Source organism: Schistocerca serialis, chromosome 4 (assembly GCF_023864345.2).
Source record: "Schistocerca serialis cubense isolate TAMUIC-IGC-003099 chromosome 4, iqSchSeri2.2, whole genome shotgun sequence".
NCBI lineage: Eukaryota > Metazoa > Arthropoda > Insecta > Orthoptera > Acrididae > Schistocerca > Schistocerca serialis.
In genome coordinates, this window is record NC_064641.1 from 361,736,752 (window position 1) to 361,760,821 (window position 24,070).

Genomic DNA, 24,070 nt, shown 5'->3' on the forward strand with positions numbered 1-24,070 from the left:
TACCAGAAAAAAAAAAAAAAAAAACATTGGAAACACCTCGTTTTTGTCTCAATAGATGAAATGGTTTGTTTACTGAGATGTCACGCATCGTCGCTAGCTGGGCACAGCTGAGTACATGCAATGCTTCCCTACTCCCTCATTCTTACTGCTTCTCCCCTTCCTACCACTCCCCTCAGCTTGGAGTCAGTGCTGCCACCACTTCATGCAGCTAGCCTAGCGGCTGCCAATGAGATGTGGTTTGTTTGGATCTGATTCTCAGAGGTCGTTGAAGCAGTGGCCAGAGATGGCGGTCATGTGTGCATGAGTTGTGTCCAAATGATTGTGTGAATGTGTGTGCACCCGCATTTTCTGACAAAGGCTGTGGCGAAAAATTTAGTTATGAGAGTGTGTCTTTTCTAGGAGGGCGGTTCAGAAAGTAACCTCCGATTGGTCACAGTGCGGGTTGTGGGGGGAGTAGCGACGCCATCTGTGCGTTCACGCACTCAACAGGTCAGTCGGCATCAAGCCGTGGTCGAGTGAACGTCGTACCTGCGCTAGTTTGGTTTTTGTGGCAGTTTGAAATGTGTGCTGCAATAGAAAACCCCGCCAAATGTGAAGTGCGTGCTGTCATAAGGTTTTTTACAGCCAAAGGATATTCTGCAGCAGCTATTCATCGTGAGCTTTGTGCCGTGTACGGACCAAGAGTTATGAGTGAAGGAGTTGTCCGTGAATGGGTACGTTTATTTAAAAGTGGACGAGAAAACGTTCATGATGAAGAGAGGAGTGGTAGACTATCATTGGTGACTGACGAACTCGTTCAGACAGTTTATGCAAAAGTTCGTGAAAATCGTCATTTCTCAGTGTCGGAGTTGTCTACTGGTTTTCCACAGATTTCTAAGACTCTCTTGTACGAGATAGTGACAGCAAGATTGGGTTACCGTAAGTTCTGTGCACGATGGGTGCCCAAAATTCTTACCGACCACCACAAAACTCAAAGAATGGCCTCTGCATTAGACTTTCTGTCATGTTATGAGGACGAAGGAGAACCATTGTTAAACAGAATCGTGACCGGTGACGAAACCTGGATTAAGTACGTGAACCCTGAGACAAAAGAACAATCAAAGATGTGGGCACATTCAAATTCGCCTACCAAACCAAGAAAAGCCTCGCAAGATTTTTCTGCCAGAAAACTGATGGCAACGGTGTTTTGGGATGCCAAAGGGGTGTTGTTGGTTGAATTCATGGAACGTGGTACGACCATTAATCAAGACGTGTACTGTGAAACAATAAAAAAGTTACGACGGGCTATACAGAACAAACGCCGTGGTATGCTGACTTCCGGTGTCGTTTTTTTGCACGATAACGCCCGTCCTCACTCTGCTCGCAGAACAACGGCCCTTCTTGAGTCCTTCAAGTGGGACGTTATCAACCATCCCCCTTACAGCCCAGACCTGGCGCCAAGTGATTATCACCTCTTCATGCATTTGAAGAAATGGCTCGGGTCACAGCGGTTTGATGACGACGAAGAGCTCAAAGATGCGGTCACAGGCTGGCTCCAGGCACAAGCGGGTGATTTTTATGCAGAACGAATTTCAAAGCTTGTGAAGAGATACGATAAGTGCCTCAATCGCTATGGAGACTATGTAGAAAAATAGTGCAAAGATGTAATTGTAAGATGTATATATTAAAATATTTTTATTTAACTTGGTGTATTTTTTTAAATCAACCGGAGGTTACTTTCTGAATGGCCCTCGTATGTGTCTGTCTATGGCTCAGTGATGATCTTTTCGGTGAGTCGCTACCTATCCTCATTAGTATTGATTCTCAGAGTATTTGTGCAAGTAATCTGTTGCATGGATTGATTACTATGGTCTCATTTCATCAACATGTTGTCCATGACAAGTGAACAGCTGGCCACATGAGCTGACTTTCATGATGGGCCAAAACCGTATGCCATTGCTGTGCTTACCTCTAACAGATTGGGCCTGACAATCTGAAGCCTATAGTTTCCCACTAATGTGTGGGCCCTGCCTGTAGGATCTAGTCTCAGCGATCTGCCCACAGGCCAGGACTGTTTGTTTGTGGCGTAATGCAGCAGATTTTCGTGGTTTATCCATGGACCCAGTACTGTGGTACTTCTTGGCAGACCAGAGGCTCCGGGTGTTGGATTTCAGGAATTGCAACTGTCTCATCACAATTACATTGTACAGTGCAACATTTTATAGATATTTTATTTATTCTAGTACATTTTGGCACTTCGAAAGTAGTTTATATGTTGGAAAGTGTGGACGATAAGAAGAAGAAAATTGTGGCCATCACTGGCACTTTGAACGTACATAGCATTCAAACTGCCAGTGACTGCCACAATTTTGTTCATGCATTTCTTGAAAGAAAAATCACACAACACCTGTAAAATAATAGACATAACACAGTGGGCCCCCCATGAACCATGGACTTTGCCATTGGTGGCCCAGATAGCCGTACCATAAGTGGAACCACAATGGCAGTGTATCTGTTGAGAGGCCAGACAAATGTGTGGTTCCTGAAGAGCGGCAGCAGTCTTTTCAGTAGCAGCAGGTGCAACAGTCTGGGTGATTGACTGATCTGGCCTTGTAATATCAATCAAAACAGCCTTGCCTGAGCTAGTACTGCGAACAGCTGAAAGCATGGGGAAACTACCACCATAATTTTTCCCAAGGGCATGCAGCTTTACCGTGTGGTTCAATGATGATAGCATCCTCTTGGGTAAAATATTCTGGAGGTAAAATAGTCGTCCATTCGGATCTCCGGGTGGGGACTACTCAGGTGGACATCGTTACCAGGAGAAACAAAACTGGCATTCTACGGATTGGAGCATGGAATATGAGATCCCTTAATCGTGCAGGTAGATTAGAAAACTTAAAAAGTGAAATGGACAGGTTAAAGTTAGATACAGTGGGAATTAGGGATGTTTGATGGCAGGAGGAACAAGACTTCTGGTCTGGTGAATATAAGGTTATAAATACAAAATGAAATACAGGTAATGCAGGAGTAGGTTTAATAATGAATAAAAAAGTAGGAACATGGATAACCTACTACGAACAGCACAGTGAACGCATTATTGTTGCAAAATTAGACTCGAAGCCCACATCTACCACAGTAGTACAAGTTTATATGCCAACTAGCTCTGCAGATGATGATGAGATTGAAAAAATGTATGATGAGATGAAAGAAATTACCCAGATAGTTAAGGGAGATGATAATTTAATGGGGGACTGGTATTCGATTGTAGAAAACGGAGGAGAAGGAAAAGTAGTAGGTGAATATGAACTGGGCTCAAGGAATGGAAGAAGAAGCCACCCGGTAGAATTTTGCACAAAGCAGAGCTTAATCATAGCTAACACTTGGTTTAAGAATCGTGAAAGATGGCTGTGCACATGGAAGGAACATGGAGATACTGGACGTTTTCAGGTGGAGTATATAATGGTAAGACAGAGATTTGGAACCAGGTTTTAAATTGTAAGACATTTCTAGAGGCAGATATAGACTCTGACCTCAATTTTTTGGTTATGGACTGTAGATTAAAACTGAAGAAATTGCAAAAAGGCAGCGTTAGGGAACAATTGACAAGAACAAGGGAAAGGAATACAGTAGAAGTATAATGAGTAGCTTTGAGAGATGCAATAGAAAAGGTAGCAGAGGATCAAGTAGATAAAAAGATGAGGGCTAATAGAAATCCTTGGGTAACATAAAAGATGTTGAACTTAATTGATGAAAGGAGAAAATATAAAAATGGAGTAAATGAAGTAGGCAAACAGGAATACAAATGTCTCAACAGAGAGCTCAACAAGAAGTGCAAAATAGCTCAGCAGGAATGGCTAGAGAACAAATGTAAGGATGTAGAAGCATATATCACTAGGGATGAGATAGATGCTCCATACAGGAAAATTAAAGAGACGTTTGGAGAAAAGAGAACCACCTGTATGAATATGAAGAGCTCAGAGGGAAAACCAGTACTAAGTGAAGAAGGGAATGCAGAAAGGTGGTAGAAATGTACAGAGGGTCTATACAAGGGAGATGTACTTAAGGGCAATGTAATGGAAATGGAAGAGGACATAGATGAAAATGATGTGGGAGATATGACATTGCCTGAAGAATTTGACAGAGCAGTGAAAGACCTAAGTGGAAACAAGGCTCTGGGAGTAGACAACATTCAATTAGAACTACTGATAGCCCTAGAAAAGCCAGCCATGTCAAAATTCTCCCATTGGTGAGCAAGATATATGAGATAGGTGAACTACCCTCAGACTTCAAGAAAAATATAATAATTCCAATCCCAAAGAAAGCATGTGCTGACAGATGTAAGAATTACCAAACTGTCGGTTTAATAAGTCATGATTGCAAAATTCTAACACGAAATCTATACAGATGAATGGAAAAACTGGTAGAAGCCAACCTCGGGGAAGATCAGTTTCGATTCCTTAGAAATGTAGGAATACGCAAGGCAATTCTAACCCTACGACTTTTCTTAGAAGACAGGTTAAGAAAAGACAAACATACATTTATAGCAATTGTAGACTTAGAGAAAGCATTTGACAGTGTTAACTCGAATACCCTTTTTCAAATTCTGAAGGTGGCAGGAGTAAAATATAGGGAGTGAAAGGCTATTTATAATTTGCACAGAACCATAGGGCAGTTACAAGAGTCAAAGGGCACAAAAGGGAAGCAGTGGTTGGGAAGGGAGTGAGACAGTGTTTTAGCATATCCCTGATGTTGTTCAGTCTGTATCTGGGGCAAGCGGTAAAGGAAACAAAAGACAAAACTGGAGTAGGAATTAAAATCCAGGGAGAAGAAATAAAAACCTTGAGGTTTGCCGGTGACATTGTAATTCTGTCAGAGACAGCAGAGGACTTGGAAGAGCTGTTGAACAGAATGGACAGCGTCTTGAAAGGAGTGTATAAGATGAACATCAACAAAAGCAAAAGAAGAATACTGGAATGTATCAGTTGATGCCGATTAAATCCGTTGATGCCGAGGGAATTAGATGAGGAAATAAAACACGTAAGGTAGTGAGTGAGTTTTCCTACTTGGGATGCAAAATAACTGATGATAGTCTAAGTAGAGAGGATATAAAATGTAGACTGGCTATGGCAAGGAAAGTGTTTCTGAAGAATAGTTCTGTGATTGCTGCACTGCTGTAGGTGATGCATGCACAACTAGCAAGCAAGCAAGATACAAATTTCAGAGTATGTGGGCAGTCGGCATCAAATATTCAGTGATGAGGATGAAGATCTGGAGAACAAATGGAAAAAATTCAAAGGCATCGTGCAATATGCCCTAGACAAGCATGCTCCGAATAAGGTCTTAAGGGATGGGAAAGACCCACCATGGTGTAACAGCCTTGTTAGAAAACTGCTCCATAAACAAAGAGAACTTTTGTATCGGATTCAAGAGAAGTAAAAACCTACCTGACAAACAAAATCTGAACAAAGCAAAAATGAGCGTATGGAGAGCAATGAGAGAAGCGTTCAACGATTGTGAAATTAAAACTTTGTCAACCAATCTGAGTAAAAACCCTAAGAGGCTTTGGTTGTATGTAAAATCAGTAAGTGTGTCAAAACCATCTATTCATTCACTCAGTAACCATACTGGCACCGAAACAGAAGACAACAGAGATAAGGCCAAAATACAGAATTTCGTCTTCTGAAATTGCTTCATCGCATAAGATCGTAACACAGTCCCTCCTTTCAGTAATTGTGTGAACATTGAAATGGTAGATATTGAGATAGCCAATTGTGGAATAGGAAAACAACTACAATCACTTGGTAATGGTAAGACATCAGGAGCAGATAAAATACCTATAAGATTCTACAAAGATTATGCAAAAGAACTTGCTCCCCTTCTAGCAGTAATTTACCATAGATTGCCTCAGCATTAAAGGGTCCCTAATGACTGGAAGAAAGAGCAGGTCATTCCCATTACTAAGTAGGTGCACACAATTATAGACCTGTCTCATTGACATCAGTTTGATGTAGAATTATGGAACATGTTTTATGCTAAAAATTTTGATGTTTTTGGAGAATATAAATCTCCTCTATAAAAATCAAAGTGGATTCCGCAAACAGAGAGCCTGCGAAACTCAGCTCACTCTGTTCCTCCGTCAGATCCACAGTGCCATAGACAACAGCACTTAGGTTGAACTCGTGTTCCTTGACTCCATGAAGGCATTTTGTAGCAGTTTGCCTACTTTGTTTTCTTCATTTGTTGTCCTCCGTGTCAACGTACTGGCTGCTACACTGGCTGAAAAATGGGTTATGGAAGTACAACTACTGCCTGCTGTAAATGATGTAACCAACAGATGCACATTTGCATTTCACTGTCTTTTACTTTCACTGTTCACAACCCCCCAATATTACCCAGTTATATGGCCAATGTGCTATTGCTTTAACTTTTCATAAGCCTCATTAATAGGTTTTAGGCAAACATCCACATACTGCTACAATAGTTTACTGAAACTTCCTGGCAGATTAAAACTGTGTGCCCGACCGAGACTCGAACTCGGGACCTTTGCCTTTCGCGGGCAAGAGCTCTACCAACTGAGCTACCGAAGCACGACTCACAACGGGCGTGAGTCGTGCTTGGGTAGCTCAGTTGGTAGAGCACTTGCCCGCGAAAGGCAAAGATCCCGAGTTCAAGTCTCGGTCGGGCACACAGTTTTAATCTGCCAGGAAGTTTCATACCAGCGCACACTCCGCTGCAGAGTGAAAATCTCATTCTGGAATAGTTTACTGTTGAACATTAGGAGCAGTAAAAAACATAACCACATAATCCACAGTTCTTTCATAATAATCAGGTACATATGGAGCAGACACTGTCATTGGTTTAACACACGGCCTATTGGTGTAACACTTATCTCACTGTTAAGTTGATGCATTGTTGTAGTTCTAACAAACACAGGTTCCGTGTCTGAAACTCAGCCATGGACTGACTGTCTCGTGACCAAAAATCGAGCTCTTATGTGTCATCACAATAATATATACTGAAACTACACATTGTTTGAAGTTAAATTTATGGAAATTACAATTAAAACTTAACTCATTAAATTAACAGAATACAGTGAAAAATTGTGTCTTTTTAACTGTTTCTTCTGCTTCAATAGTTAGACCGAATTATTTGTTTAAATTGTAAAATTAACAAATATAGTTATGCAAACAATACTTTTGAGAAAACTGTTAATTACTTTGGAATTAATTAAGGACTGGCTTTGCTAACATGTTTTTGAATAGAGCCAAATAGATAATTTTAATATTACTAGCATTTCGTCTTCCAAATGTTTATCATTAGTGCAGAATTTATATTTGTTTATATGTCAACAATAGAGTTTAAGTTACGAAACAATTACTGATTTCACTCTGTAATGAAAGTTTTAACTTGGAATAGCCAAAATAAATTAGAAAATCAATTACCTACATAAATCTAAGCACAAAATTTGATCTGGTGTTATATTCTTTAAAACTGAGGGCCAACCTTTCTCTTGTATGAAAATACAGATTATACTCACGTATGTTAATAGTAATTAGTTAGAAGTGAAAAAATGAATTTTAAGGACACAGATGGCAAAACAAGAGGGGAAGTAAAAAAATCCCAGCTGCTTCATCTCAATTTGACACCATCCTGCACTACCGTCTAGTGAAAAAAATTATGAGTTTATAAAATATCAGAGCACATTTGTGACTAGATTCAAGACTTCCTAGCAGGTAGAACTCAACATGTCGCCCTTACTGGAGCAAATTGACTGATGTAAAGGTAATTTCTGGAGTACCCCAAGGAAGTGTGATAGAACTTTTATTGTTTACGATATATATATATATAACTTATCTAATAGAAAGTGTTGGATGCCCTTCAAGGCTGTTCACAGATGATGTGGTTGTCTATAACAAAGTAGCAATGCTAGAAGATAGTAACAATTTGCAGAATGGTCTACAGAGAAGTGAGAATGGTGCAGGCTATGGCAGTTTTCCCTGAATGTAAATAAGTGTAACATATTGCGCATACATAGGAATAGAAACCCACTACTGTGCAGCTACACTAATAATAACAAACTGCAGGAAACAGTATCTACTGTAAAATGTCTAGGAGTAACTATACAGAGTGACCTTAAATGGAATGAATACATAAAACAAATAGTGGGAAAAGCAAATGCCAGACCCAAATTCATAGGGAGAATCTTAGGGAAACATAACTCATTCATGAAGGAAGTGACTTGTAAGGTGCTTGTTTGACTGATTCTTGAGTGATGTTCATCTATCTGGGATCCTTACCAGGTAGGACTGATACAAGAGAGAGAGAGAGAGAAGATTCAACGGAGAGCAGGGTGCTTCATCACAGGATTGTTCAGCTGGTGCAGAGGCTTTACGGAGGTGCTCAACAAAATCCATTCTCAGATGTTACAAGAGAGGCAATGTGCACCAAGAAGAGATTTGCTATTGAAATTTTGAGAGAGCACTTTTCAGGAAGAGTCGAACAACATATTACTTCCTGCCCCCTCCCACATGTCTCGCGTAATATCCAAGAAGAGAAAATTTGAAATATTAGAGCCAATACAGAGATTTATTGACAATCATTCTTTCCACGTGCTATTCGTTAGTGGAACAGGGTTGGGGAGCTCAGTTAGTGGTACAAAAAGTACACTCCATCGCACACTATTAGGTGGCTTGCGAAGTATGATGTAGTTGTTGATACCTAAATGCTTAAAAAAATTGTGGTTGCATTATTTATGCCTAAAGATTGACGCTTGTAGCAATGACGGCCTAGTTCTATGTCTCTTATCATTATGTTCATGGGTGTTTCATCAACTGATAATTGCAAGTATGCAGTTGGGAGTTTCATTGACAATCCCTTAAGCTTGGGAATGAAATAGGTATCTATTGTTAACTACGTGATATTTGTAAATTGGAAATCTTCACATTCACAGAACTTTCTTTGAGTTACAAATGGTAATGTGGGGCTTGCTAACTGTTTATGCACTGTAGGTTCTGCTTCACCATCTATGGATGAGGGTGTGCTAAAAAGTAATGCTTTCGAATTTTTTATGTGAAAACTTAGAGCTTTTTAAATGAAACAAACATTACTAATATTTGACATATTTATTCTTAATACCTACGTATTTGTGCCCCTCTGCTGCTAGAAGGCTCCGAATTGTAGCAGGTAATATGACAATGCTTACCATAACTGTGTTGGTGTGTAAGAAAGAGCGCCGGCTGCTGTGGCCAAGCGATTCTAGTCGCTTCAGTCCAGAACTGCGCTGCTGCTGCAGGTTCAAATCCTGCCTCGGGCATAGATGTGTGTGATGTCCTTAGGTTAGTTAGGCTTAAGTAGTTATAAGTCTAGGAGACTGATGACCTCAGATATTAAGTCCCATAGTGCTTAGAGCCATTTGAACCATTTTTAATATGCTGTCATAGTAGGAGGAGAGGTGATTCTCCTACGTGGCGCGTCCCAGGTGGCGGATAGGGAAGTCCTCACCGGTTTACTGGCGAACTTGAGTGAAATAAAATAGCTCTCACGGACCAAACACACCCTCTGCGGTTAACAACTGGAGTTGTAAATCGGAGCTTGCTCCAACTAAGGTTGACAACCTTCGACAGTCAAAAATGGAAAGGTCTTTTAGGAAAAAAATTCCACCGTCCTGCTCAAAAAGGCAGGAAAAGGCTACATCGGATTCGGTGGGTAGTCAACTAGAAGACAGCAACGAATCGGAGCGTTTGCAACCATCCAAATGCACACTAAAACACAAAAAGAAGATTAAACATGAGCAAATAAATTATATAGCAACACACAACATAAACTCACTACTTCAGACCGGAAAAATCAAGGAGCTCACAGATGAACTAAATAAACAAAAAATTTTAATAACAGGGATCCAAGAAATGAGAAACACCACAGAGGACCCATTCGAATCACAAGGATACAGAATTTATAATGGGAAACCAGGACCAAGGGCAATGAAACAGTGTCACCAGTTTGGAACAGGGTTTTTAGTAAACATAAAAATAATAGATTCAGTAACAGATTTCCAAGCAGTATCACCAAGAATTGCGACTCTAAGCTTTAAAACAATGAATAAAACCTATACAATAATAAATGCTCATGCCCCAACAAATGAAAAAAATTGTCTAACAAAAACAAAGGAAGAGGTAGATAAATTTTGGGACCTTCTAGAACAAACTGTGAACAGAGTAAATAAAAAGAATGTAAAAATCTTATTGGGAGATTTCAATGCTCGGTTGGGAATAGAAAGGAAATATAAAGATATAATTGGAAAATGGAGTCCACATAAATTTACAAACAAAAACGGTCAAAGACTTGTAGAACTCTGCAGAGAACACAACCTTATATCTAAATCAACATACTTTAAGAGGAAGCCAAGTAAACTTAAAACATGGAAACATCCAGACTGGAGGAAGGGCGAGTGGCAGCTAGACCATGTCTGTATGGACAAAAATTTTCATAAGGAGATCCACAGTGTTAAAGTACTGAGAGGAGTAGACACAGGCTCAGACCATTATATGGTTAAAATTAAAATCAAATTCACACCGTTAAAGAAGAGGACCGGAAAAACTAATAAAATAAAAAGGAGGTTTGACCCACATCAGCTAATTAAAAATAATAAGTACCAACAAATAACACAAACCATCAAATTAACAGATGATCTAGAACAACTAGTGCCTAATCTTAAAAAAGAAGCAGAGAATCTAGCTCCCTTGTACCCACGAAGGAAACATGCATGGTGGACATCAGAATGTGACAAATTCCATGAACATAGACACCAAGCATGGTTAAAGTTTCAAACACATAAAACTGAAGAAAATGTCATCAACCTAAAAAATGAAAGAAAAAAATTCACTCAGAATATTAGAAGAATCAAGAGAGGATTTCATAAAGATATTATAAAGTCTATAGAAGGTAATTATCATAAAACCAACTCCAGGAACTACTACAAAATCTTTGGGAAACAACTACAACAATATGAGGCCCCTACACTAATACTGAAAGATGAAGATGGAAGAATGACACACAGTAACAAGGAAAATGCAGAAATCATGGCAAAAGCATTTTACAAACTTCTGAATTGCGAGGAACCCAAAGAACCCTTACAAATCAACATAAATACCCCAATAAAAACCAAACCTAACAAACTAGACCCTCCAACATTCCAAGAAGTAGAAGAAATTTTTAAAGAACAAAAAAATTATAAGGCGTGTGGAGAAGATCAGGTTTTTGTTGAAATGTGGAAATATGCAAGTGACACAGTCAAGACCTCCTTACACATGGCTCTAACAAAAATTTGGGTAATAGAACAATTTCCCGAACATTGGACCACAGCTATCATCCACCTACTACACAAAAAGGGAGATAAGAGCAACCCAGACAACTACAGAGGAATCTCTCTCCTAGATTGCACATATAAAATTCTATCCAAGATCCTATATGAAAGAATCAAGGAGCAATTAGAACAGGAGTTAGGGGAATATCAGGGAGGTTTCAGACCATGGAGAAGCTGTGCAGAGCAGATAATTAGTTTAAAATTGATTATGGCATACTACAAGAAACGGAACAAACCTCTGGCAATAACATTTGTAGATTTTAAGAAGGCATATGACTGTCTCCACAGACCTTCAGTATTAAAAATTTTAAGAAATCTAGGACTCCATCCAAAACTAATTATAATAATATAACTCACTCTAACCAACACCTAATCAAAAGTGAAGTTTAGAGGAGAAATTTTGGAACCATTCCTCATAAAAACAGGCTTAAGACAAGGTGACTGCCTATCACCATTACTTTTCAGCTGTGCACTGGAATACATAATGAGAGAATGGTACAAGGACAATCCAAAGAGGATAAGAATTGGAAGTGCAAAAGATGATATTAGCTTAAACTGCTTGGGATTCGCTGATGATCTTGCTCTCCTAGCCAACACCGTTCAAGAAGCCAGGCAACAAGTGAAACCACTACAAGAAATAGCAGAGAAAGTAGGCCTTAGAATATCATTTGAAAAAACGGAGATTATGCTAACTGATCCACCACTTGCAAACAAAATTACAATAGGAGAACACGAAATCAAAATTGTTGATAAATTTAAATATTTAGGCGAAATAATAACATACAATCTAAATGAGAAGCCATCATGGCAAAATAGAATAAAAAAACTGAACTATGCAAATTACATTACCAAAACCACATACAACAAAAAAAGCCTATCTATAGATGCAAAATTGAAACACTATAAAACAGTTGCACAGCCAGAAATAACGTATGCAGCTGAAACTATCTTCAAAACAACTAATACAGCAGAAATTGACAGAATACTAAAAATATAAAGAAGAATAATTAGGACATGTATAAATAAACAGTATAAAATAAATGGACATTGGAGAATAGCATCAAATGAAACAGTATATAAGAAAATAGAACCAGTCATGAGCACAATCAGGAAGAAACGCATCTCATTCTTTGGACATCTAATGAGAACTCCAGAAAACAGAATTAGTAAAAAAATAATACAAAAATTGTGGAATAGTAAGAGCGACATTAAATGGATCACAGAAATTAAGGAAGATATAAAAGAATTTCAAATTACAGTAGATGACCTAAAAAAACAAGACAGAGGAAACCAGAATACTGCAAGACCCGCAAACCAGACTACAAATGAAAATCAAGAAAAGGAGTGCAGGAAGAGTTGTCTCAGATGAAGAAAGAAAGAAAATATCTGAAAGAATGAAGAAATATTGGGCAGACAGAAGAGCAAAACACCTTTCATATAAGAATAGCCTCTAATAATCATATTACCTAAATATATTAAGTTATTGTCAAACCAAATTGTATCTATGTGTAACAACTTGTTTAGAACTTTGTATTTTTGACTACAGTGGTCCAATGAAGGCCATAAAATAAATAATAATAAAAAAAGAGCATGCTGTAATCAAGTTTCAAGTTTGAAGAGTTTGTCCATACATGGAGCATCCTCTCTTTCAGCATGACAATGCCAGACCTCACACAAGCGCTATGACATCTGCAAGAATCTGATGCATTGAGTTCATTGTCATTGATCCTACCCAATATAATTCTAACTTGGCATCATCTGATTTCCATTTGTTTCCAATAATTAAAGAGCACCTTTGAGGACTTCACTTTGATGGTGATGAAGTCTTGCAAGCGGAGGTGAGGTTGTGGCTTCGTCAATTAAGTCAGACATTCTGCAATTGCTGTATCAAGAAACTGGGCCCTCCTTAGGAGAATTTATTCATCCCCAGGGTGACTATGTTGAGAAATTAATATGTAGCCATGAAGAAAAAAGATGGACACTGTTAATAACACTTGTTTTATTTAAAAATCTTTAAGACTTTTCCCATAAAAAATTTGGAGGCATTACTTTTCAGCTCGCCCTCATAATTCTGCCTTTACTTCAAGAATTTATGTGAATAACATTAGACTAGCATGCAAAATAGAGGAGTGGTTACCTATATCAGTGCAGTGTGGCCTTTAGCTCTTGTTCGTAATCTACTGTAGTCGTTGGTAGTGTGATGACTGTTGCTGGGTTGTGGGAGTCATGTTGGTGCTTTTCAGGAGGCATTCGTCTCCCATCTGTGACATCTCAGGTTTGTGCAATGGGGAGGATGTTGCAGCAAATTGCAGGGAAGCAGTGAATGATCAAAACAGTTCTTTATTATTCCATCTGATTTGGACAACTAATGGCTTGGCTTGGCATTTCCTCTTGGTGTAGCAGGTGAGGTAGGCATAACATAAAGCCTTCAGCATACACATGCTGTCCAGGCTATGGCTTGCTGAGCTCAACATTGCTGACACACTGGGTATTGAGCCAGCAGCAGCAGATGTGAACCTCAACGGAGCAGGCAGCCAGTGGCAAGGCAGCAAAGGTAGCTTACATTGTAGATGGCAGTGACGTAGTGACCTGAGGACAGACAGTGGTGCACAGAGAGATGAACCCTGAACTATAGGCTGCAGCACTACGGCAGGTGATGGCACTTCACCAGAGGCACAGAGCTGGGTGGTCATCCATTTGTAGCAGTACTGATCTGGTTTTCATAGCCTCTCCTCATTAACACCACTTCACCTCAGTGCTTTGAGTCTGAATGAGTGCAGGATGATGATTGCTCAGAAATGTACATAAGACTGCATTAACTCGTGCATTTATTCTTTATGAAGTTTGATTATTATTAATAGTGACCATTTGTCAACCATGAAAATATATTAATGCACTGAACCAGATTATCACCTACAATATCTAACAATCAAAGTCCGGGGGCGAATTTAATTTATTGGGTTGCTGGATAAATGTAACAGATACACATGACAGAAACTTAAGCCATCAGTAATCCACACTCCTTCACTATTTACAACAGTCTGCCAAAGCTGGGGTAACATTTCAATTTCACAACTGTAGAAATCATGTGGTTTTGAGGGAAAGAACTATTCAAGCCATTTTCATTCAGAAATGAAGTTTCTTGAAAGTTGTTTCATACAGAGTAGAAAAGGTGAAAATTTGAGGGAGCAGGATCAGGTGAATAAAGTGGATATGGAATGACTTGCCAATCTAGCTCCTGTATAGTGTTTTTTGTCAGTAGCAGACAGTGAGCAGGTGTTATTGTGGAACAGCATCACCTCACACAGTCTTCCTGGCTGTGTTCTTGGACTGTGTCTGCAAGATGTCTCAGTTGTTGACAATAAATGTCAGCAGAGATGGTTACACCTCGGGGAAGCAATTTATATCACACACACATTGCTGTTCCACCAGATCCATAACATTATCTTTTGTGGGTGCTTGCAGGTGTTAGTACAAGAAGTTGCTGCTTTATTTGGGCTCAGCCGCTCCTTTCTTTTCCTTGTGTTATCATAACGACACCATTTCTCGTCACCAGTAACGATACAGGGTAGGAATGGTTGGTGTTGTTCGTGAGCCCGTTGACGATGAGCAAGCAAAGGTGCACACATGGACACCCACAGATTTTAGTGATTTTGACTTAAAGCATACGGTACCCGTACACCCAATTTTTGGACCTACCCCATTGCATACAGACATCACATAATGGTGGTATGACCACACCACATTAGCCAGTTCTTGAGTACACTGATGCAGATCATTGTGGATTAATATGTGTCAACAATCTTCATCGACCTCCAAAGGTCTTCCTGAGCATGCAGAATCTGTCAAAATGATCTTCCTTAAAATGAGGAAACCATTTTCTTGTTGTACTCTGTCCAATGGCATTATCCCCAAAAATGATGCAAACGTTTCTGGCTGCCTCCACTGCTGTGACCCCTTTGTTGAACTCAAACAGAAAGATATATCGGAAATGTTCTGATTTCTCCACCTGGCATTCCATTCTTTAGTCTCCACAGCTCTACTTACTATCTCCAAGGGACAGAATAACAATGTGTAAACTCAGACCGCAACAGTGAACTACAAGTAGAAAAAAATGACAATCGATAAATAAATCTATAGCAACCAGAATACCAACATACAATACAAACATTCAACAAACTAATGCACCAAATTAATATTTAAATGTGGCAAAAAACAAAGTTCACATTTACATGGAAATGTCACAGTTCACAATCAATACTGTAACAGTTTATCAGAGCAGAATACAGTGAGATAATTTGACTAATTCAGTCCATAATGAGCACCAATGTTTCCAATAAACACTTGTTTCGATGAGAATGACTTTCCTCGCCACTTGTTTATCACAACACAGTTTAATTAAAATGTTCATTAATTTGGGTTACAGAAATCACTCAGAAGTCAGAAGTCAGTGTGTGTATTTTTGTATGTAGATTATGCTTCATTGTGGCATCACTGAGAATGCACCCTACATAGTGCAGTGGGGCAGGGTCGGTCTGTCGTTCTGTCATCTCCTTACTCTCTCTCTCTGTCATTTTCATCGAACAGTTCACCTACCTCCATATTTCTTCCTTCTGACGTCCCTCCACTCTGCAGTAGTAGATACACGCTAGGCAGTGTAAAGCAGTGTTGGTGAAACCACTACCTAATACCTACCACACAGAGGCCACGTAACTCAAGTTGCAAATCATTTCCTGTAAGTTCATTTTCACAAATTTCGGGTGGTAAGAGATTGCAGTTTAATTGCAGTAAGCATTTGAAAATTCTATTAACATCTTTTTATTCATAAGGAAGCACTTGAATGGCTATCAAGTCCTTATTTACTATGTTAATACTCTATTATACAAAGTTCACTGTCTGTCCAACATATTACACATGTAAAAGCACCCAGATTTCCTGCAAGTCCGACCCGGTTAGCGAGTTGAACATTTGGTCATTTCAGTGGTCTTCTATGTCAGAAGTGCTCGCCAAAGTATTCCATAAAGAACATGGAATATGCCACGCGGAATTGTTTCTAGGACCAAAAGATCACACGCTTATAAAACTTTAACTTACTTGTTCATAAACATCAAAATTTCCTCAAAATCTTCATAACTTAAGCCACCTTAGTCATGACACGTTTTAAATGCAATGAACTCACTAGTTCTTAATTTTACATATTATTTTCACGGGGACATCTATCATGGTGATACCCAGAAGCAGGCTAGTGAAAGACTCTCTCGATGCTCCTCTCCTCTCTGCCTACATAACTATCTGCACCTGGGAACAGCTTAGTTCTAATTGGCTGTTGATCTGAATGACTAATCAGAATGATCCTTCCAGATCATTCTCGCGGCAAAACTTGCCTTAGCCAACCACTAAGCAGATAGTCACTTACGTCATTATAATTCCAATTTCTAATATATTGTTTAATAAAATAAAACGAAATGCAAAATGATCTTTAAATTAATATAGAAACTTACCCCGCTTCCAACTTTTATTCTGGCTGCCCTCTTACAAAAGCAAGCATACACTGACATACATCGTCTACATCGTGTTTCCAATACAATTTTCCCACGGTCCAATTTTATAAGGTTTTACATAAAATGACATTAAGTTTTAACGTATGTCCCACATACACTCTCTCATTCATTCCCATGTGTTCACACAACAAAATAATAAGCAAATAATAATTTTGAATAATGATTTTTTTTATACTATTAACATAGAGTAATTAAAGTTTTGGAAAGAAAATTCCAATTAAGTGATTTTATATACTGTGAGCTTTGCTATGACTTCAGATGATAATAAAAGACATTTAGTTATTATTGCTAACTGAGTTTTGAAACATAAGTTTCGATTTTAGGACATTTAAGTAATTTTCTCCATCTCCATAACTATACTTCCCCAGTTGACATTATAAGCTTATTAGAAGTCTGCTCAGTGAATTTCTGTACACTGTGTAAAATGTAAATTTCAAAGAAAACTCAGGTGTTACAGTTTCACTTCATGCCCTCTATTACTGCTGCCAATCTTTACAATCTACATTTTGTAGTGTGTGCGGTGCTAAGTATATTCGTGAGTGGTGTATGTAGTTGTTGCAACTGTATCATGTCAGATTAGGACATGAAAGTCTCTAAAAGGTGCTACCACAAAACCCTTGTTCTATTCCCATGTGAAATTTCTGTCATAGCACATCATCTGCATCAGCACTTCACAAGATGCTTTTATCCCTACCAGCATTCCCGTCACTGAAGGGCCACTCCCCGCTCCACACATCCCATAGGCAAGCTCATTTTACATGTGTTAGTGTGATGTGGGCGCTGCGCTGGCTATTGGACGACTTAACAAGCCACCAGCCAACAGAAGTTCACTAACTGGAGATGGGCGACATTTCCTCAATTATGACCAAGCATATTCTTCGAGACACCATGTTTGAATTTAAAAGGCTGATGAATGATATTGTTGCTGAATACAGCACATCAGAATACTTGCAAATATATGACACTTGCAAATAGTGGTACAAGAAAGGGTGGTGACTGGGCACCTTCATCATGTATTGGCTCAGTCCGGAACAGTTTGCATTGACTGTCTTGTTTTTCCATTACTGCTGCAACATAGCAATAGTTGTATCATAATTACATCATGAAGCAAAATGTTACAGGTTGTCATGGCAACACCAATCGTGGGTTAAGTCAGCATTTCTTCTCTCTCCTCTCTCCACAATGGCCTAAAATATTCCCCTAACTCCGCGAACACTCATGGTGCGAACCATCTGTCTTTTGTGCCACTTATAACTCATTCAGTCACATCAAATGTCAATAGAAAGAAAATGGGACAAATTCAAGTGAGATGTTTAGTAAGAACTAAGGATTGAGGTAAACCTTACTATGAAGAAGTTTAAAATTGGTGAATTTCTCGCATTGACTTTATGGGTTTTTCACAGGGGCTATGAATATACGGTGTAGAATCATGAAAAATCTAAAATCGAAGTTCCACTGTAGATATAGATGTGAACAACTGCCAGTGTTCAGTGCCATAGACAGTGCACCAAATCCTGAGCCACTGATCATTCCCAGGTAATTACATAGCTGCTTAGCAACCTCAGCAATGGCGAGATGCTTCTGTGCTGCCCACTTCCACGAGGTGACAGCTGAATATCGTATACTGAGCAACTTTCAGGAAGCTTCTGCAGTTTGGCCCACTACCATATGGCAACAGCTGGACTTCCGTCACTGGCCTCTGTTCGAGACATTTGCATGTGACACAGAAATGTGGCTTCTTCCACACTGTCAGTGCAAGAAAGTTTGAGGAAATTTTGATGTTTATGAACAAGCTAGTTAAAGTTTTACAAGCGTGTGATCTTTTGGTCCTAGAGACAATTCTGCGTGGCATATTCTGTGTTATTTATGGAATACTTTGGCAAGCACTTCTGACATAGAAGACCATTGAAACGACCAAATGCTCAACTCGCTAATAGTGGAAGTAAACTCATTTTTTCACGTCTCCGTTTCTCTCATTACGCTTAAGTAACACTTTAATGGGGTGAGTGTATGAAGTGAAGTGTGGCCCGTAAGAAAAACATTAAGAATAGCAGCAATGGTGACAAAGTATGTCCTTAAGTGGATGTCCACATTTATGCTTATGGTTCAACAACTTAGCTGGGGTGATGTTTCTGGTTTAATTCAATACGTTCATCAATTTTTGCTTTTTTCTTGGTGAGCACAAAGGATGATCTCTCAAAAACACGTGTTGTGAACGTATAATTTGTGGTCATAGCATGTTGGAAAACAGTTTGTTTGCCTTTTTCCCAGATACCAATTTCAATTTTTTTGGTGAGTTTTTACATGCTGTTACACATCTGTTATATTTTAAGAACTGATGAAATTTATTACCACAAATTACTGTATAAACATTGTACTGAACATTTAGTTTCCTTCACTAGACAGATTTTATACAAAGAGTTGGAAAGGATTGCAATTTCTAATTATATATGCCTGTTTCATTTGTTTTTGCTCATATTTTTGGGTGTTTGAACATTTTCCTTGATTCTGCATTTTCCAAAATTTTGCGTTTTTTGAGTCTGAACCATAAGAAAACGTAAAATAGGGGTTTCACTGAACTTACATACTGCACAACCCATTGTACGGTGTGTATCAGAGGGTATCCTGTACCACTACTTGTATTTTCTTTCCTGTTCACCCACAAAAAGAGTAAGGGAAAAACTACTGCCTATATGCTTCTGTATGAACCCTAATTTCTCGTCTCCTATCTTTGTAGTCCTTACTTAAAATGTGAGTCAGCGGCAGTAGAATCGTTCTACAATCATCTTCAGATACTGGTTCTCTAAGTTTTCTCAATAGTGCTAACATTGCCTTGCTCCAGGGATTCCCATTTCAGTTCCTCAAGTGTCTCCATAATACTTGCATGTTCTTCAAACCTTCCAGTAACAAATCTTGCAGTCTGTTTCTGAATTTCTTTGATATCTGCCTTTAATCCGACCTGGTGCAGATCCCAAACACTTGAGAAGTATTTAAGGATGGTTTGCACCAGTTTCTTATAAGTGTTCTGCTTTATAGATGAAGCACACTTTCCCAAAATCCTCCCAATAAATTGAACTCAACCATTCGCCTTCCCTACCGCAATACTCACCTGCTTGTTCCATTGCGTATCGCTTTGCAATGTTCCACTCATAAATTTAAGTGATGCGACTGTATCAGAACACTACTAATGTTGTATCCAAACAGTATGGGCTTGCTTTTTGTACTCATCTACATTAACTTACTTTTCTGCATTTAGAACTATCTGCCTTTCATCACACCAACTAGAAATTTTGTCTAAGTCACCTTGTATTCTCCTAGAGTCACTCAACTATGACACCTTCTCAGTATCATCAGCAAGCAAGTGCAGATTGCTGCCCTGTGTGTCCACCGGATCATTTATGTATATAGAAAATAATAGCAGTCTTATCACTCTTTCCAGGGACGCTACTGATGATATCCTGGTCTCTGATAAACACTCACCATCGAGGACCTCTTGGCCACTGCTGACAGTACCCTTGTCTCTGATAAACATTCACCGCCAAAGATAACATTCTGGTTTAGATTACTTAAGAAATCTTTGAGCCACTCGTATATCAGGGAATCCATTCCATGCGCTTATATCTTTATTAAAAGTCTGCAGTGGGGCTTTTTGGAAATCTAGAAATATGAGATCTCCCTCTTGCTTTTCTTCCATAGTTTGCAGTATGTCATGTGAGAAAAGAGCAAGCTGAGTTTCACACGAGTGATGCTTACTAAAACTGTGCTTATTCATGAGTATAAGCTTTTGTCTCAAGTAAATCTATTATATAAGGGTTGGAACTCTAATAGTGGCAACTATGGATTTACAACTCGTACAAAATAGATACGTGTTTCAAAGTTTTACTGACCTTCAAAGTAGTCACCAGCATTGTGTATAACCCATTGCCAGCAATGTGGAAGTTGTAGGATACTCTTAGCAGTGCCAGTTGTGTTGACAGTTCGAGTGGCATGGTCTGTTGCCCGACAAATTTGTAGCAGTTCTGAAGCGAATGCCATGAAGTGTTTCCTTCAGTTTAGAAATTGAGTTGAACTCACAAGGGTTTAAGTCAGGGAAGTGCAGTAGGTGGTACAGCACTCAGCAACCCCATCAGTCAAAAAAATCAGTAACAGCTTGCACTGTACCTGCTTGAGCATTGTCCTGCAGAATGATGGCCAGGTCCTGCAGAAAGTGTCATCACTTCTGTCTCTATGCCGTTCATTTGTTTTCTCTTTTGAACTGATAGTGCAACAGCCTTTGCCCTCTCATCATTTTGCAGATTTCATTGTTAAAGCACTTAGGGTCTTTTCTGTCCTTAATCCTCTTACTAGGCAGACATCCCTGCTGGAGGTGACTAATGGGAAATATGTAAATCCTACAGGAAGATGAGTCATTCATGTGAGTATAAGTGGCCACACACAGCCCTTAGAATTTGTCGTCTTACAAGAGTGTAGTCATTACACATAGCAGAAACTCTCCTATCCTTGTTGACTGATTTATTAACTTTTGTAGTGATAATCCCCATCTTTATACTGAAGCTGTTGATAAGGTCCGGCCTATTTGTAGCTAAATGGTTTTCAGATAATTGCATTGTTTGTGGGCTGCCGAACTAGCTGCTCAAAACAGGTGTCAGTAAACATACTCAAAAGTACTTCGCAAGACTGACTGACTGTAACCCTGCAATGAATCCATAGATGTTCCAGTCTGTACTCAGTAGGCTAAAGTCACCTCCAGTTAGTATTGCAAGATCTGAGTATTTACGCACTATTTACTGTAGACTTTCTATGAATGACTCTAGGTCTGTCGCCATCAACACATATAATGGTGTTGACCTAAAGCCAAGGTGCACTTTGTTACTAATTGAATTGTCTTACAGGACAAAGCAAACAAAGTGTGTGTGTGTTTTTTTTTTTTTTTCAAAAGAAACAAGCATTAAGAATATATGAATGCATTGTTTCATGGTGATATGTACTGATAAAACTCTCTTGACCTTTCAGCCGCATCAAGGGTTTAAAATCCATGAATCAGCTGCATCACAAGTTTAAAATCCTTGAGCTTTCAGCTAAATACTCCTCAGCCTTTATCAGGTGGTGACTGTCTTTTGGTTGCTGCTACCATACTTACATAGTCACACCACCTTCTGTGACATCACTGTTCCTCATTCCAGTATCATATAAGGTAAAGTTTGTATTGCATGCCCACCGCACCCACTTCAACATTCTAATGGCTAGGTCCCAAGCCACACTTACCTGCAAGCCACCATCTTTATTGAGGGTGTTGTCACAAATTTTTATCTCAGTCACTTCTTTTATGATACTATCTCAGAAACTATTAGTCTGTGTAATAACAGATGTCTGCTGAATGCAGTACAATATCCATTTTCTAGAGCAGGCTCCGCTGCTGCTGATTTCTCAGGGCATCAAAGGCAAAAGTCACTCTTGTGTTCTGCACATTGCTGTTCAGTAGTATACACAGTCAGCCCAACATAAAATTATCCACACCCACACAGTATTTTATATACTCCTAGCATTCTGACACCTACATCATCTTTCAGAGGCCTCATGAGTTCTCATATTTCTGCTGAAGCCCTGAATACTGAATTGATTTTATGCTCCTTTAGGAGCCGGCAGTTCTTTCTTGTTAGTGAGTCACAGAATGGCAACAATACTAGCTTCGTGCATCCTCGTTGGGGTCCTTCTGCTCAGGTGTTTTCAGAAAGATGGCTTGCGAAATCTGGTGGTTCTTGTAGCCATGCCTTATATGGCACTGGACGAGAACCAGTGGTGTCACAGAAGGCAGCACAGCTATATAAGGATGGTAGCAGCAATCAAAAGATAGTCACCACTTGACAATGGCTGATGAGTATTTGGCCCAAGGTTTGTGAATTTTAAACCAGCTGGAAGCTCAAGAGAATTTTATCTGTACATTTCACAGTGAATCTATGCATTTGTATATTACCTACCTGTACGGAGAGGAAACGTGATGCAGCATCACCTTGGTAAGCTGCAGGTTAAAGAAGGCTAATTCATTGATCTCTCTAACCTTCCTACTATGCTGCCGTGAAGAGAAGACAGTTCCATGTTTTGCCTTCATGAGTCACCATATCACACTGCTGCAGCCGAGAGACTACTTTATCATGCCAGATTCAACCTGCTGTCAGAGAGGGTAGTTCACACCAGGAAGCAGTTGGACACAAATGGCCACGAGGTAATGGCCGTCCACCGGTGGCTGGCCGAGTCATTCTCAGCTTTGAATTGGGTATGGATTGATACAACCACAGTAGCACAAAAAATTTCATGTATAGGCAGAAAGGGAAATTCAGCCCAGTTTGATACCAATAGCATGGAGCATTATGGAAAACAACAGAATGCACCATTATCAACATGACTACAAGAAGCTTGATGTGGGTGGCCTGTTGACTCTTAAGAAAGAACTTCATTTTGCAACATCACCATGGAGTATCACTTTTGCTGACGATAATAAGTGGTATGGAACCAACAGTTCACAAGGTGCACAGTGAAACTGCGGAATAAATTCATTGAGAAACGAGCCACATTCTTTCCACAGCTAAGCTTCCATCCTCGAACATGGCAAGAGCTGGACATAATGGTCTTAACAAACTCTGCAGTGATCCTCTCCCCATAGTCCTGCCAGCTGACAAGGGCGATGCAGCCATCATTAGGGAATGAACCGACTATAACGTGAAGATTCGTTTGATGCTGGAGGAGGAGGAGGCATGTCCAAAATTATCGAGGGGCCAAACATACAGAATAATAAGGAAGATGTCAGAGCTTCCCAAGAGGCCTTCACTGAAAAAGAATTTCATTAAAAATCTCCTTCCTTGGGAACCTCCACCAGTTACATTGCATGGCCTTCCAAAAGTTTTCAAGAGCAACACACTTCTATGTCCCATTGTGAGCACTGTTGAATCACTGACTTACAGACTCGCAAAACATTTATACAGCCTCCTTACTCCACCCATAGATCACTACGTGCACCACATCAAGAATACATCTGACTTCATCAGTTGAATTAAGTGCTTGCAAATCTTGGAGTAGGAAATATTATAGTCAGCTTTGACGTTGTGTCATTAACACACACTCCCATCGAAGATGCTGTAGATCTGCTCCTCCAGTTATTTGATGACAC

At 39.4% G+C, this 24,070-nt stretch overlaps 1 protein-coding gene across 2 annotated transcripts in view; it reads left to right on the plus strand.

Moving 5' to 3' along the window:
- The window catches only part of LOC126474163 (tumor protein p63-regulated gene 1-like protein), a 110,028-nt gene that overhangs the window by 67,713 nt on the left and 18,245 nt on the right, over positions 1–24,070 (plus strand). The gene's annotated exons all lie outside the window — the stretch shown is intronic.